Source organism: Hakea prostrata, chromosome 5 (assembly GCF_041222555.1).
Source record: "Hakea prostrata isolate BN-2017 chromosome 5, UWA_Hpros_2, whole genome shotgun sequence".
Classification (NCBI taxonomy): Eukaryota; Viridiplantae; Streptophyta; class Magnoliopsida; order Proteales; family Proteaceae; genus Hakea; species Hakea prostrata.
The window spans coordinates 55,060,523-55,076,977 of NC_142604.1; positions in this window are offsets into that span (position 1 = coordinate 55,060,523).

The following is a 16,455-nucleotide window of genomic DNA, read 5'->3' on the forward strand; positions in this document are numbered from 1 at the left end:
GCCACTAAGAAAGAGACTGAATGTGAACTTATTTAAAATAACCACTTTCTAACACATGGATAAAAACCAAATCTATTTCTTCACAGTTGCTCTTTAGCAACTACATTGGCTTTTCCATGATGATACTAAATATCACAATCGTAATCTTTTACTAAATCTAACCATTTACTTTGCCTCATATTTAATTTGTTGTAGTAGGTGAAGTTGTAACGCCCCAATCTCCATGTAAGGAGAAAGTCGTCATTGATCAAGGATCGACGTTACTTAGGTAGTGAACCAAAATACACTAAGAGGGTTTCCACAGACAATGCGAATAATAAAATCCACCAAAACTATAAATGATCGCAGCGAAAAATATTCAAATATAAATCAAAATGCTTCCATGAATTGTCTCATAATTTTAATGAAATCCAAATAAAAGTCTAGAATCAAAGATTTACAACTAATAGGAAATTTCAATATTTATCTATCCTAAGAGATGTAGTAGACATGATATTGATCTTCATCCTCTGAATATCCATAATCCTCTGATCAAGTCCATCATCTATAGAAGTAAGGGGTAAGTTTCGGGAAGAAACTTAGCAAGTACAACCTAACACATATCAACAGTTTCCTTTCTTTTTATATTTGATATTTAATTAAATAGAATCTTATACAAATAAAATTAACTAACATGTATAAATGAGAAGATAAAGTCATGACATGCCCAATGATATGAATGAGACTCAATGATGCTAAGAAGATATAAATAAACCACACCCTCACTGGTCTAGGGTCGATAGGATGCCCCATGCCGTTACATGGCCTACGCGTGTTACACAGCCTAACTCCACGTTTCTTTCACCATCAATTTCTCTCTCCTCTCAATATTTCCTCCTCCTACCATCCATTTCTCTCTCCTCAATATTCCCTCCTCCTAACTCCACGATTCCATCAACCATCTCCTCCTAAATTCCCACGTTTTCCTTATATTCCCATACTTAGTTTCTCTCAATACTTGATTCCCTCAATATTGGATTTCTCTTTTTATTTGATTACATATTTTCTCTCTCATACAATATTTGATTTGTCTTTTATTCAACCATCTCCTCCTAAATTCCCACATTTTCCTTATATTCCCATACTTAGTTTCTCTCAATACTTGATTCCCTCAATATTGGATTTCTCTTTTTATTTGATTACATATTTTCTCTCTCATACAATATTTGATTTGTCTTTTATTCCCTAATTATGCATATCTCCCTATTTATGCAATATTTTCTTTATCATTTAATCATTCTTTTATTTATGCAATGTTTTTGACTTCCACGCATGAACTCCCCTGATTCTAAAGTAGATCTGGATGAGGTTAAAACAATATCAAAATGTGTAATATAATTTATGTAGCTAGCTATGAGGCATTGAACCTTGGACCCCATTCTTTATTCAAGGTGATTGTCAACCATTTAACTAATACTCAACTTATGATTGAATTTAGCAAATAAATTCTAGTAACTATGTTAATCCCATACTAGTTCAGCCTTTAACAGTAATTATTCGAATATCAATACAAAATGCCAAGACTACCCCTATGCTTTAGTTGCGGGTATTACAGAAGTACTTTAGACTCTCATGTTCCACGTACATGGCACTCCATTCTAATATAGATAGTTATGTTAGATCTTTCATACAAAAACTATAGCTACTAATTCTAGATCATGAGTTGGGTAGTTATGCTCATAATCCTTAAGTTGTCTTGAAGCATATGCCATTACCTTTTCCTCTTGCATTAGAACACATCCAAATCCAATCTTTGATGCATCAATATAGACTTGCTAAGCCTTTAGAGTCGTCTAGTACTATCAACACTGGAGCACTTGTTAGTGTCTTCTTCAACTTTTGAAAATTTTTCTCACAAACATCACTCCAAATGAACTTCACTCCTTTTCTAGTAAGTTTGGTCATAGGAGAAAATAATCTAGAGAAATTCTTGATAAACCTTTTGTAGTATCCTGCCATTCCCAAAAAACTTCTAATCTCGGTCATAGTCTTAGGTCTATCCCAATCTGCAGCTGCCTTGACCTTGTCAGGTTCCACTTGGATTCCTTTCATTGAAACTATATAGCCGAGAAACACTACCTTTAATAGACAAAACTCACACTAATTGAATTTGGCAGACAACTTCTTCTCTCTTAGCCTTTGTAAAGCAAAGTGGAGATGTTCCACATGCTCTTCTTTAGTATTCAAGTAGATCAAGATGTCGTTGATGAACACGCTCACGAACATATCTAGGACATCCTGGAATACTTAGTTCATCAGATCCAAAAATACTGCAAGGGCATTCATCAACCCAAATGCTATCACCCTAAACTCATACTGTCCATAATGAGTCATAAATGTCGTCTTGCAAGCAAGGTTTAAAGGATCGGTATCGAGTATCATATCGGTCAGGTGATTTTAAGAGACGTATTGTCTTGTATCGAGTATTGTATCACTCTGGCTAATGTATTTTAGTGTAATTCAATGGAGAGACGTATCGAGATGTATCGTATCGGTTGGGTCAAATACGGATACGTATCGGCTAGTATCGTATGGTATCGTGGGATACTTTAACCTTGCTTGCAAGTATCACTTAACTTCACTTTGAGTTGATGATATCTAGTTCTCAAATCTATCTTTGAACTACTACACCCTTCAATTGATCAAAAAGGTTATCAATCCTAGGTACTGGATATATATTCTTGATAGTTAACTTGTTCAACTCCTAGTAGTCGATGCACAAATGCATGCTACCATATTTCTCTTTACGAATAAAACAAGAGCTCCCCAAGGTGACACACTTGGTTGATAAATTATTAGCTCCTAGACAAATGATTTATTCAAACCACAATTCAACATCCAAAAGCATACATATTGTGTCTCAAATATCACTAATGTGCATCAAATAAAGCATCCATATGTTGAAAAATCCAAAAATCCTCAAAAATATTAATGCTAGGCAACTAGGGGGGTAGGGTCGCCCTTGCTCAAGCACGCAAAATTGGGTCTTTAAATGACCTACCATTTCACTTCAACTCACTCTCATTTTTCATAAACTTCCTCTTGGCTCTAAAGAAAAAGTTCTACTTGTCTCCAAAGGTGATTTTAGGGTTTCCTTGAGCTTCCACAACGTCATCTACATGATTCTTAACAACAAATCATAGGTAAGTAACCGTTTCATCTCAGATCACTTTAGTTTCATGGTGGTCCTATTTCAAATTATGAGATAGGCTTGAGTTATTGTTTGATACATGTTTAGAAGTGTTCTTCTTCACTTCCAGACCATTTTCCACCAACTACATTGTCTTCTAAACTTGTTTCCCACATCGTCAATCAAATCTTCACATTTCTCTAACAAATTTTTCAGTTCTTGGTGAGTTTTATCTTTGACTGGAAATCCAATGGGAGTTTTGTTAAAAACATTTTCGTATGCAACAACCTTAATTCAAAACATAATCCCTATCATTCACAATGTGTCTTGACCCAAATCTTGCAATTTCCTCAAAATCACTGTTTTCCCTCTTTGATTAAAATGCTTCTTGCTGAATTTTTCTTCATTAACTGATATTTCCTTCATCTCTCCTTATCAGAGCTGCTTCTAGGGCACACTGAGGACGTCATGGACCCATGTGACATAGGGGCTATGCACTGGGTCCGAGAGGGGGTATTGAGCATCTAGATTTCTTTGATTCTTAGCATACAGAGTTCTTATACCATACATACTTTGAGACTTCCCCTATTGAGTATGGGAGGCTAGTCATCACTTAGGATTTGGTGGCCTTCCATGTGGAGAGAGGTTTTTGGCTCTAGACTAGGAGGGCATGCTATACGTAGATGAGCTAGTCTATCTAGAACTAGTTAAGTATTTCTTCAGTAGCCTAACATACGAGGAGGAGGGCGATGGTCAGGGCGGTTGGCATCTTGTGGTCTTCACTAGGGTATGGAAGACTTGCATTCGCTTCTACACCGAGGTTCTAGCATGCATCCTGCACGTCCATCTATTCAAAATCAGCGCTGGTGGGTTCCTTTTGCCATAGAGGATGGTGACTATCTCTTACCTTTCGAGCGTGCAGCTATTTGCTCCATTCTATGCGATGATGAGGATTGTGATTGCATCAACAATGCTATTGATATGGTTCCCACTTCCCACTGCCCAAATTTCTGCTCATATTGTAGGTGGGAACATAGAGCCAAAAGGAGGGCACCAAGGTAGGATTTCTCTGATGTAGACCTTCATGAAATTTTCTATACATAGGCTATTGCATCGACTTAGCCTACATTATCCTGAGAGCTATGATCTTAAGAGGAGCCAGGACTTGAACCTTACCTTCATACGATTACTTACTCACATTTTTCGACGCTTCAATGTCAGCTTAGAGGATACAGAGGTTCTTCACAACAATTTGGGTGAAGTCATCGGGAGGCTTTTGATTTTCATGATGGGTTTCCAGGGAGAGGTAGGGTCACTGAAGTTCATGGAGGAGGGCCAAGTGAGGAGGATCACCACGAGGAGGAGCAGGACGAGAGTCAAGCCGACGATCAGGAGAGGAATCAGGAGCAGGAGAAGGAGAACTAGGAGGAGTAGGATGATGTTCCGCCTCGCCAGATGGAGGTAGGGGGTCCGTCACATCAGGCTTTTCTAAACTAGCCTACAGACCCACCACCTGCAGATCCAATACAGTGGTCTAGCTTTTCTCCACTCTTGAGATGATTGAGACTCAACAGGTTGAGATGGGGGTCTGCTTGACTCAAATGGATGCTCGTCTTGCTCTGGTAGAGGATGAGGTATGCCTTTCACGTGCTTAGACATATTAGTGAAGCACATGGTTCCAGCCTTCTAGGGACATCCATCACGATAGGTTGTTAGTTGTAGGATTCTAATCTACGTTGACTTCAATTATAATAGCTTTAGCTTTAACCTAGTCAATTATTCCCTTTTTGTTATAGCATGTGACAATGCCGATTGTGTAAATATTTACTTGTTAATTCAATGAAATTCAGTTTATGCTTGTTTCATATTAATTATCATTGATTATGAATCTCTTTCCTTTGTATAAAATGTGCACATTTGTTTCACCGTAATTATTATATATTATTCAAACTTGGTGTTTTACGCTTCATTTTAAATTTTTCGTTCGATATCTAGTTCTCGGTTGTACCTATTATTGACTTTAGTATTTTGAGTCACTTCCTGTCTATGACTCAGGAGGCTCTGTTATCATGTTTCAAGGTTAGGATTTTCTGTAAACCTTGGCTCTCATACCATTCTGTCACATCTGCCCAACCACTATCCAATCCACTTGAATACCTAAGGGAGTGATCCATAGTCACATGATTAGATTCATATGCAATCACATACCATTCCACATAATAACACAATCATAAGTAGGAAATAATCAAAATCAATAATTAATTAATATTTATGAATAAAAAAATATTCAAACGGATCTCAAATAATGTGGAAGTGTAATCAAAACTGATATTTAGAAATGGAAAATCATATTAGGAAAGAAAGAAGAATTTAATTCTCCTAAGGTTTATATCAAATATGTATCTTTAATTAGGTGATAAATATGATATTTAAATATCTTAGTCTCTTTGATCTCCATCTTCCTAAGCATAGGACTAAGCTTTGTATGAATAGTCCAGACATGCACACATGTAATCATGCTCATTGTCAATCCAGTAATCTGGTATGTCATACGCATCAGTTGCCGGCGTCTCGTACTCTTGGAACAATGAGGCATCCTGTAATAACACCCATATTTCCAACCTGAAACCTGAATTGCAGGCCAAGTACTCAAAGCTCTGGCCGAAAGAAGCTGTGGGCAATCCGGATTGAAGCCCATGTTTCGGTCAAAGTGTAACAACCCTCGTAATTCTAACCCGGAATCCGTATTGCAGGTTCGATAACCCGAAGGTCAAGCCATCATAATAAGTAGTGGAGTATTCAGATTAAAGTCCATGATCCATATCCTCAACCCATGGATCTGGATTCTTTTGATGAAGAACCTGCATTGTTGGGAAGTTGGATCCTTGGTGGAAGTGATGAAGTGTTTGAAAATGTATGGAGTGAAGGTAAGACCTTCCTATTGTATTTTTTAGGGTTAGGTTGAGATTGGGAGTCAATCCCTTAAGCAAAGCACCCATGTACAACAATGTACTAGGGGCGGTGGCCCAATCAACCGCCCCAAGCGACCACCATGGTCTGCTTGCGGGAAAATACCCTAATTTCCCCCTGTCCTCTATAAATTGCAAACCCCACCCTATTACTGTATTATTATATTTGGGATTGCTGTTTTGGATGGTTAGGAGGCAAAGGATACGTTCTAGAAGGTGAGTGAAGCAAGGATTGTGATGTGGATCCATTCCCCCATCTATTTTGTGAATCTGGTTGAGGTAAGTGGGTCTCCATTCACCCATTCTCTTCCTTCAGCTTTGGATTGATGCAGACCCCTCTCCTTTTGTTTGTGGTAACCTATTTGTGATTAGGTCTATTCCCTTTTCAATGATTTTGAGAAGATCCTATCCAAAAAAAGAATCCCTGCATTTGAATAAATGATGGATCTTAATCAAGGGAGAAGATTTTGGGTATTTGATCTAGTTAGTTTTAGGTTTCTATTTTGGCACTTGTTATAGACTTATTAAGATTGAATTTCGGACTAAGATTGTCACACCCCGCCCGCCAGGCCCGGGTTACCCGCCCGACAACCCGTGGGTGCGATCCGTCACAGGATCCATGGTTTTAGTCTATCAATAATAATAAATACAAATACATGAATCAAGAGCAAGAATAATACAATAATCAATAAAAAGGTTACAAGAGTCCAAATACTCCAATAAAAATCCAAGAACGAACGAAAGAAGGAAGATCAAGAATCAAAAGTAATATCGAGTTCAGCGGAAGCAAAATAAGTAACTAAATAGTCTTCATCTTCAGGAGGCTTCATGCTCTGCAAGTTCATGTATCACTGTCTTTGCCACATCAGCTTCAAACGAGAAGGCTCTTTCATACGAATCATCTCCAACTTCTGATGTTGTGCAACCATCTGTACAGTTTATATAATACATACAATGAAAGGAATGAGTTCCAACGAACTCAGTAAGGAACAAGCAATTCTCATATATATGTCAATACAATCCACGAATGCACATATGAAATGATATGGATGATATGCAGAAATATGAATGCTACTAAGATCTAACTATGCAAGTCTCTAATGGCTGACATGCTTTAAGATATACACCAGCCCTCCTTTGGGTAAGTCTCATCACTCCCGATCCGGCAAGGACTGGTTACCTCTGTAGGGATCCTGGGCAAAGGGGTAAGTCCACACGGCTCACTAAACCGTGGCTGGGGGTTAAGTCAACACTCTCTCACCACGACCATTGGCAATGAGTCTTGGCGCATGTCGGGGTTTCTAATCCAATGCAAGGTCATAATGGTAACATACTATATGAAGTCCAGATACTTCCCCTATGGCACCAACCAACTCGGTTCAGTATCCTTCGCAACCAAGGAGTGTGAATCCTCACGGACTGGCTACCTCTGTTGGACTCCACTCCTTAACCCTATGGTCATCCACATATTATTGGGGCGGATGCTCTCATGACTCCTCGCGACACCCGGTCCGCTCCTTGGACGTCCATGAGCCCAACCCTAACATATGCAACCCTACCATTACATGACCAATAGTGGACCACTAAGTCTCCGCACGGACTGGTTACCGCTGTTGGATTAAACATAGTCACGTCACCATTGTCACGGGTCACCACCGGCTTCAATTCCCCTGAAAAGGGTAATAGCATGTGGGGTACCTAGCCATGCAATTCTAGACTCCCTAAGTATGTCATCAAGTAATCATGATAGTCTTTGGAGACATCAGCGAGGCATGTGTCCCATTCCACGACCTTCGATATCCCAAGCCAAGATATCCCAATGGAATACCCCTTCCATCACAATCACACTACATCACTCTTTATCATATTATGAACAGTTGTGCAATATCATAAAAGATGAAGTACATCAAGGAATACCACAAACAGCAAGTGTACAATAAAATTCACATACTTTATACAATTACAGCAAGTTACATGATCAAAGAATAGTAAATAGAACAACAGAATCAATCATGTATATGTAATTGCATATAAATAAGAATGCATGTCCTTACCTGTAATTTAGTAGAAGTCCTCTAACTTGCAATCCAAAAACTATTATAAGACTTTTATTTGAAACAGAGAACACCTATGCATAGGGTTACAAGAATGTATAAGAGTCAAGAGTCAAAACAATTCAAAAATCAAACCTACACGATTCTTTGGAAACCAGCCGGTTGCTTGTGGCGGTTGCTTAAGTTAGCGACCTCCACAAGCGACCGCCCCTATTCAGACAGTTTCCAACTCCGAAAATCAGACTTTTTATCATCCGATTTCAATCCGTTTTGGGATGATCTTAGTCCGAATTTCAAGCTTAATAGGTCTAGAACAAGGGGGTAACAAGAAACCCTAAAATTAACAAAGATTTATTACCCAAATCATTCCCCTTGATGGGATCCATCCATTAAACAAATGCGGGGATTCGTTTCTGGACAGGATCTCATCAAGAACATTGAAAAGGGAGATACAACAAATCAATTGGGTAACCACTAACAAAATGGGGATGGGTTCATATCAATCGGAGGTTAAAAAGAAGAGAATAGAAGATGGAGATTCATTACCTTAATAAGAATCACCAAGAATAGAAGAGAAAAGGTTTCATATCATTAACGACACTTCGGACCTGAATCCCTTGCACGATTCCCTTTGCCGCCTAATCGCCCAAAATAGCAATCCCGAACATAATAATGCGTTAATAGGGCGAGGGATGCTATTTATAACGAACGAGGGGCAAAAGAGGGCATTTTCCTAAGCGAACCAGGGCGGTCGCTTAAGGCGGTCGCTTGGTTTAATCAACCGCCACTAGTAACCGCCCCCAAGTATATTGCTATACAAGGGTGCTTTGCTCATGGGGTTGAAGACCAAGTACAACCAAACCCAAATGAAGACATGGGGGAGATCATAGTCCGAAAAATCAATCATAATAGGTTTGTAACAAAGAGGTTAGGGTTTCATCATAACATATGGCTCATCAAAAGGTTATGATCACGGAAAGAGAGGGAATGATTGTTATCAAGAAAATAACAAGAAATCATAGGAAATCTAGTTTATGTTAACGGAAACATTACCCATGAGGTTTCCCGCACATGGAAGGTTACAAGAGGTTTCAGGAAAGATCATTCAAGGGTTAGGGTTAAGGTTTCAAGAATCTATTAGCTAGGGTTAAGATCATGATGATGATCATAGATCTCAAAGAATAGAATGAGATCATGGAATAGATGGTTGCAAGGATGCATCATCTTTTTCCTGATCTCAAACAAGAACAAGAATGAAGAAAGAATAATTAGAAATCCTAATTAAGTTAAACATGGATCATGAAGAAAATATAGTGATCAAGTTTAGGTTAACACAAATATCACCCAAGGGAAAGAGAAACAAAGAATGCACAATCTGAAAAAGTGTTGGGGAGTTTCCAACAAATAAAAGAACAAAAGGGTCTCAGATATGGTTACCTCTCATGAGAGTTGGTTACCTCCCATGAGAGTTACCCATAAATAATTCTCACAAAAACAACCCAAGATAGATAAAGGAACATCTCATTAGTATTTTAAAAATAAAGAATGGAATTAGGAAGGGTCTACTAATGAGAGAAAATAAGGTTCTCAATTAAAGTGAAGGGAAACAAATTCAAATCATACAATTAGGGATTTACTAACAAGAATCCGTGTATCCCACGAAAAGACTAAGGAGAATAAAGATTCACCCTTAGGGCAAGGAGTTTACAATCAAGAAAGGTTTTGGGGAGGGTCCAATGAATTAATAGAAAATAAAAGGGTTGCCAATTGTTCCAAAGAAAAACAAGGATCAACTCCTCAATCATGAGGACACAAGGGAAGGTCATGGTAATAATATGAGACCTTCCCCACAATAATAAAGATAGGTAGGAAATTAGGGAAAGTATCATTAAGAGCTTTGGTGGAATCAAAATCAAGGATCATCGCCATATGGCTTCAAGATCATATAGTGAATTGGGGGATTCACTCTAGGGCTAAAAGAATTAAAGAAGAGGTTATTACAGCAGTGTACTACCCTTCTCATGATCAGAAAATCAGAAGTAGAGAAGAAAGAATGAATTAAAGAAGAAACGAATTGCATACCAACCTTTTAGAAGACAAACCGCTGAAGAAACCTGAACAGATACTTGAGGATCTTCCTTGGCTTCGAAGGAGAGGTTCTAGGGATCTTCCCACGTTCTCCCAAGGCTTAGAAACAGATTGAGAGTGAAACACATGGAGTTCCCCCTTTTAAATAGCACAAAGAGTTCAAGAGTTACTAGGGTTTCACCGACCTGACCAAACTGACCCTGTTGGTTGATTGGTTGCCAAAGAGGAAGTTCAAAGGTCGATCCCACACTATCTAAAGGTTTAGAAACATAATGGAAATAGTTTACCACGAAATTAAAAGAAATAAAGCTTTTGAAAACCTTCAAAACAGATATTTACCAAAATGCCACTGCTTGGACAATGACTTATTCAAAAATAGGGATTTAATGGGCTAAACTTCAATATTTTTGGATGGGCTTCTTTCAATACATCGTACTACTTACCTAGTATGGAGGGAAGTCTTCAAACAAGGTCCAACTAAGCTTTAGGTCCATCAATCAAGTTCTTCTTCACAAATAAATAGTTCAACACCAAATCAAGTAAGCTTTCCATAAGGAAACACCATCATCAATATCCATGGGTTTTGGGTCAAACACCATATCTTCTACTGAGATGGCCCACAAAGACATCTTCCTAAGATTTTCAAAGATAGAAAAACTGAAATCACGGTCAAACTTCAAAGTCAACATTAAATAAAACCCGACTTCACGCAAAACAGATCGGGTTTCCGGGCTAGATTTGGGGGGGGTGGCAAAAAGCACACCAAAAGAGGGAAGATTGTGGATTAAAAAAATCTTTTTTTTTTGGTTGGAGAGTGCGGGGTTTGGGGGGGGGGGGTTTGCCCTCCCCCGCCCGCGGGGGCGGGTGGGTTTGGGTGGGTTGTTTTTTTTTTTTTTTTTTTTTTTTTTTTTTTTTTTTTTTTTTTTTTTTTTTTTTTTTTTTTCTGTTGTCTTTTTTTTTTTTTTTGTTTTTTTTATTTTTTTTATTTTTTTTTTTTTTTATTTTTTTTAATTTAATTTATTATTATGTGTGACTATATTGTCTCTATGCAATAACATGTACATGATGAATCAGCTGCTTTCTTTATTATTTATTAATCATGTACCTTGCTGCAATTGTATTAAGCATGTTAGCACTGTTGTATACTTGTTTGTGATGTTCTTTTATGTACTTTATCACTTGTGATATTGAACAACTGATTATGGTATGGTGGTGAATAATGTAGTGTAGTTGTGATGGAAAGGGTATCCAATTGTGTATCTTTGCTTGAGATATCAGAGGGTTGTGGTATGGGACACATGCTCACTGATGCCTCCAACGCTATCACGACTACTGGATGACATACCTAGGGAGTCTAGAATTGCATGGCTAGGTACCCCACATGCTATTACCCTTTCAGCAGGGGAATTGAAGCTGGATGACCCGTGACAATAGTGATGTGACTTTGTTTCATCCTACAACGGTAACCAGTTCGTGCGGAGACTCAGTGGTCCACTGTTGTTCATGCAATGGTAGGTTGCATATGTTAGGGTTGGGCTCATGGATGTCAAAGGAGCGGCTTGGGTGTCGTGAGGAGTCATGAGAGCATTCCGCCCAAATAACATGTGAATGACCATAGGCATAGGGAGTGGAGTCCAACAACAGTAGCTAGTTTGTGAGGATTCTCATTCCTAGGTTGTGAAGGATATGGAAACGAGTTGGTTAGTGCCATTTGGGATGTATCTGGACTTCATATAGTGTGTTACTAGTATGACCTCGCATTGGATTAGAAACCCTGACATGCGCTAGTACTCATGCCAATGGTTGTGGTAAAAGAGTGTTGGCTTAAACCCCAGCCATAGATGCCTGATGAAGGCTTAACCCCTCTACCCAAGATCCCAACAGAGGTAACCAGTCCGTGAGGAATTAGAGTGACTAGACCCACCCAGAGGAGGGCTGGTGTTATATCTTAAAGCATGTCAACTGTCTAGAGACTTGCATAGTTAGATCTTAGTAGCATACATACTATTGCATATCATTCATTTCATATATGTATTGTGGACTGGGTTGACATATATATGAGAAATGTGTTATCCTTACTGAGTTTGTTAGAACTCATTCCTTTCTTTGTGTGTTATATATTATTGTACAGATGGTACGTCAGCAACAGGAGAGGTACCGTACGGGTACGGTATCCAGTATGAAGAATATGTGGCACCGTTAGTGGAGATGGAGATAGCGCGCATGAAATCTCCTGCGGATGCTTGGAGTGCGCTTATAGCACCCATTGATGGCCGAAGGAGGCAGATTGCCAGACATGTTGACGAGCGTATGGAGAAGAACTGGAGAACCCCTTTTCTGGCTATTCATGAGAAATACTATTTAGATTTAGAGAAAAAACTAGAAAGAAGACAATTTAGTTTATTTGATTGCCTCTGTTGAACTCGTTAATTTTGATTCTTGATTACTCTCCTTTGATTCTTTCTTTGACTTTTATTGGAGTATTTGGACTCCTATAATTCCTGTAAATTATTATTTGAACTTGCTCTTGCTCTTGCTCTTGATTATTTGATTCTTGCATTTATTATTATTGATGGTAAGACTAGATCCTGTGATAGATCGCACCCACGAGTTGTCGGGCGGGTAACCGAGACTGGTGGGTAGGGTGTGACTACAGGAGCCATGGATTTGGATAGTGTAGATGAAGAACCTTAGTCTAGGAATCAGAAGAAGATCCAATTAAAACCCTGATGGATTGGGTATATGGATATCCAGTGCGAAAAAGGTAGAGTTGGAGGGTGTCCATAAGCAAGGTAAGAGCCCTCCAGATGTTGGTTAAGGTTGTAATAGATTTAGGGATTAACCGGGAGTGCCAAAGTCCCAAGTACTGAAAAGTATTAGAGGCAGTTGCTTAAAGCGGTCTATTGGCCAAGCAACCACCACCCCTGACAGTTGATTGAAAGTTTTAGCTGAAAAACCTATTTTGCCCCGGCACCCTATTTAAAGCTTTCCACAACCTAATTTCGTATTATTTTATTCTTGAAGATTGCTTTGGACTAAGAAGAGTCAGAGAACACGTGGTTGGTGGAAGAAATCCTCTTTCTGCAAAGAATCTTTCAGGTTTTTTTTTACTTTTGGATCCTAAGTGAAGGTAAGTTTAATCACTCTCTTAATCTATTGAATTTCATCCTATTAGGGAGTATTTATTCTTCCTCTAGTTCTGTTGTGGTAGTTTGGATCAATATATTTCTTTCCCATTGATGATCTCAATTAGATCATGCCAAGAAGAATGGATTTTATATCTGATTTAATGGAGAATCTTATCGAAGAAGATGATGTAGATCTAGTTTTTCCATACTAAGATCTATAGTCTAAGTGGCTTCTCTAGTGTTCTAAGGACATGGTTTAGACTTAGATTAATCCAAAATCAGATCAAAGATGAGTGGTCAAAAGTCTGAATTTTGAACTTGGCATTCGGCTCGAGACTGGAGCGGTCACTTATAGCAATCGATCAACTTGACCAACCACCTTAAGCAACTGGCTGGTTTCAGGAAGTCGTTTTGAAGCTTTTTCTGCTCATTTTGAAATCTAGAATCTAATATAACCATATGGTCTTAATCTAGAGGATTTCTAGGATTTGCTATGGTAATTGCATGTGGCATTTAGCTAGTTTTTCCGTACTTATTTTATTAAGCCAGGTAAGGACACAATTGCATATGTAGCTGAATTGTGTCGTATGATGTTTCAATAATTGTTCTAAACATGTTAGTGACTTTATAACATGTTGTAATCACAGTCATGCTTGTTTACTCATTGATTATGAATTGTGAATAATGTGTATTGCATTTTACTTCTCTCATGGAGTGATGTTTGTGGTGTGACTATGAATTGGGAAATGCCTGGCTCGATGCTCCTAGCTTGGAATATTAGGGGTTGTGGTATGGGACGTTGTCTTCTAATGCCCTCAACACTGTCATAGTTGTTGTCCTTCATGACTAGGATGTCTAGATTCATGGTTAGGGTACCTTTACATATTACTATCTTTTTTGGCAAGGTAATTGAAGTTGAGTGATCCATGATAGTATTGACATGGTCCTACGAGCGTTCAAAAGAGGTAACCAGTCCGTGAGGAGACACAGTGGCGCACATTTTATCATACAAAAGCTAGGGTTGGGCTCATAGGAGTACAAAAGACGACTTGAGTGTTGTGAGAAAACGTGAGAGACATCTGCCCCAACAATATGTGAATGACCATAGGGTTAAGAAATGTGGTCCAACAGAGGAAACCAATCCGTGAGGGCTTACATCCCTAGGTGGAGAAGGATACTAGACCAAAAGGACACTAGGCATGAGGAAAGGTATCTAGACCACATGTATTTTGTGATCATATGACTTTGCATTAGGTTTAGAATCTTTGGCATGCATTAGTACTTAGACCAATGATTTTGGTGAGAGAGTGTGGATCTATATCCCAACCATGATTGATGATGAGGACCGTACTCCTTACCCAGGATCCCAACAGAGGTACCCAGTTAGTGAGGGATCAGAGTGACGAGACCTACCTAGAGGAGGGCTGGTGTTTATCTTAAAGCATGTCGGCCTAGATAGAGACTCGAGTAGTTAGATTTTTAGATAAATTCATAACATAGCGTTTCATCTATTCATCTTTTTGCTTACTAAGTGATCGTGGTATATGTATGGAATTGTTGCCTTACTAAGTTCCTTAGAACTCATCCTTGTGGATTTTCTTTCTTTTCTTCATATACCCTTGCATAAAGAGTAGAAATTTCCTATGCATATGAGGACATCCCTGAAGAGATCCTAGAGACGCCAGTGGAACATACTTATATGAACACAAAGCTTTATTCGGGAGCATGGAACGCTGTTATGACACGCATTGATGGGAAAAGAGCTTTTGTTGTTCGCTACATGGATAAGGGGACGAAGGAGGGTCTCATGACTCGATTCATTGAGAGATTTAAGATAGAATACCCTTAACAGTTGAAATATAATAACAAACCATGATGATACTTTTTTTTTTTTTTTTGCTTCCACTGATACTTTCCTATTGATTCATTCAGTATTTATTTTGTATTTAGGAAACTTTATTTCCTTACTTAAATATTAAACTACTCATTTTGCTTGATTATGGGTTTATGTGTCTTATTTATTATTGATAGTGTAACTGAGATCATGTGGTTATGGATCACATCTACGGGTTGTTGGGGGTGGTTCCGATAGCATTAGTTGTCACACCCTATTATGCATCAAAGTCTAAAACAACATTTCCATGACGGATGAGTTCCAAATAACTCAACGAGTTATTCAACAATGTACAAATAACTACATAATCAAAGCATAAGAAAGTGCAAGTATGCTGATATGATCAATGAATGTAATGCAATGAAGTAATGCTTCTATACTCTAACCAACACAAGTCTCTATCTAGGTAGGCACACATTAAAATATGACACTAGGCTTCTCTGGGTATTCTCACACAGACCTATTATGGAGCCTCATCGATCTTGGGCATCCAGGCCGAGGTATAGGGATAACAGTCTCTCATCGACCATTGGCATGAATACTAGTGTGTGTGTCAGGGTATTACCTAGCCCAATGCATTGTCTTTTACATTAACATATTACTCAAGGTCTAGCCCTCATGCATCTTGCCTTCTCAGTTCAGTATCCTCCCAAATACAAGGTTATTGTATTCTATGGCACCAACCAACTAGGACTACGCATCCGTAGCCCTATTGGTCATCCACATATAATTGGGGGGGGGGAGAAGCTCTCGTGTCCCCTCATGCATCTTGCCTTCTTGGGAGCCTATGAGTTAACCTCAATTATATGCAACCTTACCAATTAATGGCCTCCACGGCAATGTTGTATCTCCTCATACATCTCACCATCTTTATCACAAATCAAATACCGGGTTTTCCTAACCATGCAAGTAGACATCCTAAGAGTGCAATTTAAGCTACATGTTCAAACTAGGTTCCTAGAGCAATGGGCATGCCACAACCCTAGGTCAAGTCTATGCATATCATTGATATTTCCAAACTCAACCACAATACATCAAAATTCAGTAAGCAAGAGCAAAACACGATTTTAAGAAATTTCAAAATATAAAACAAATGAAATAATCATATAATCAGCATATCATTCATTATGCATGTTCAATATCAAATTAAATG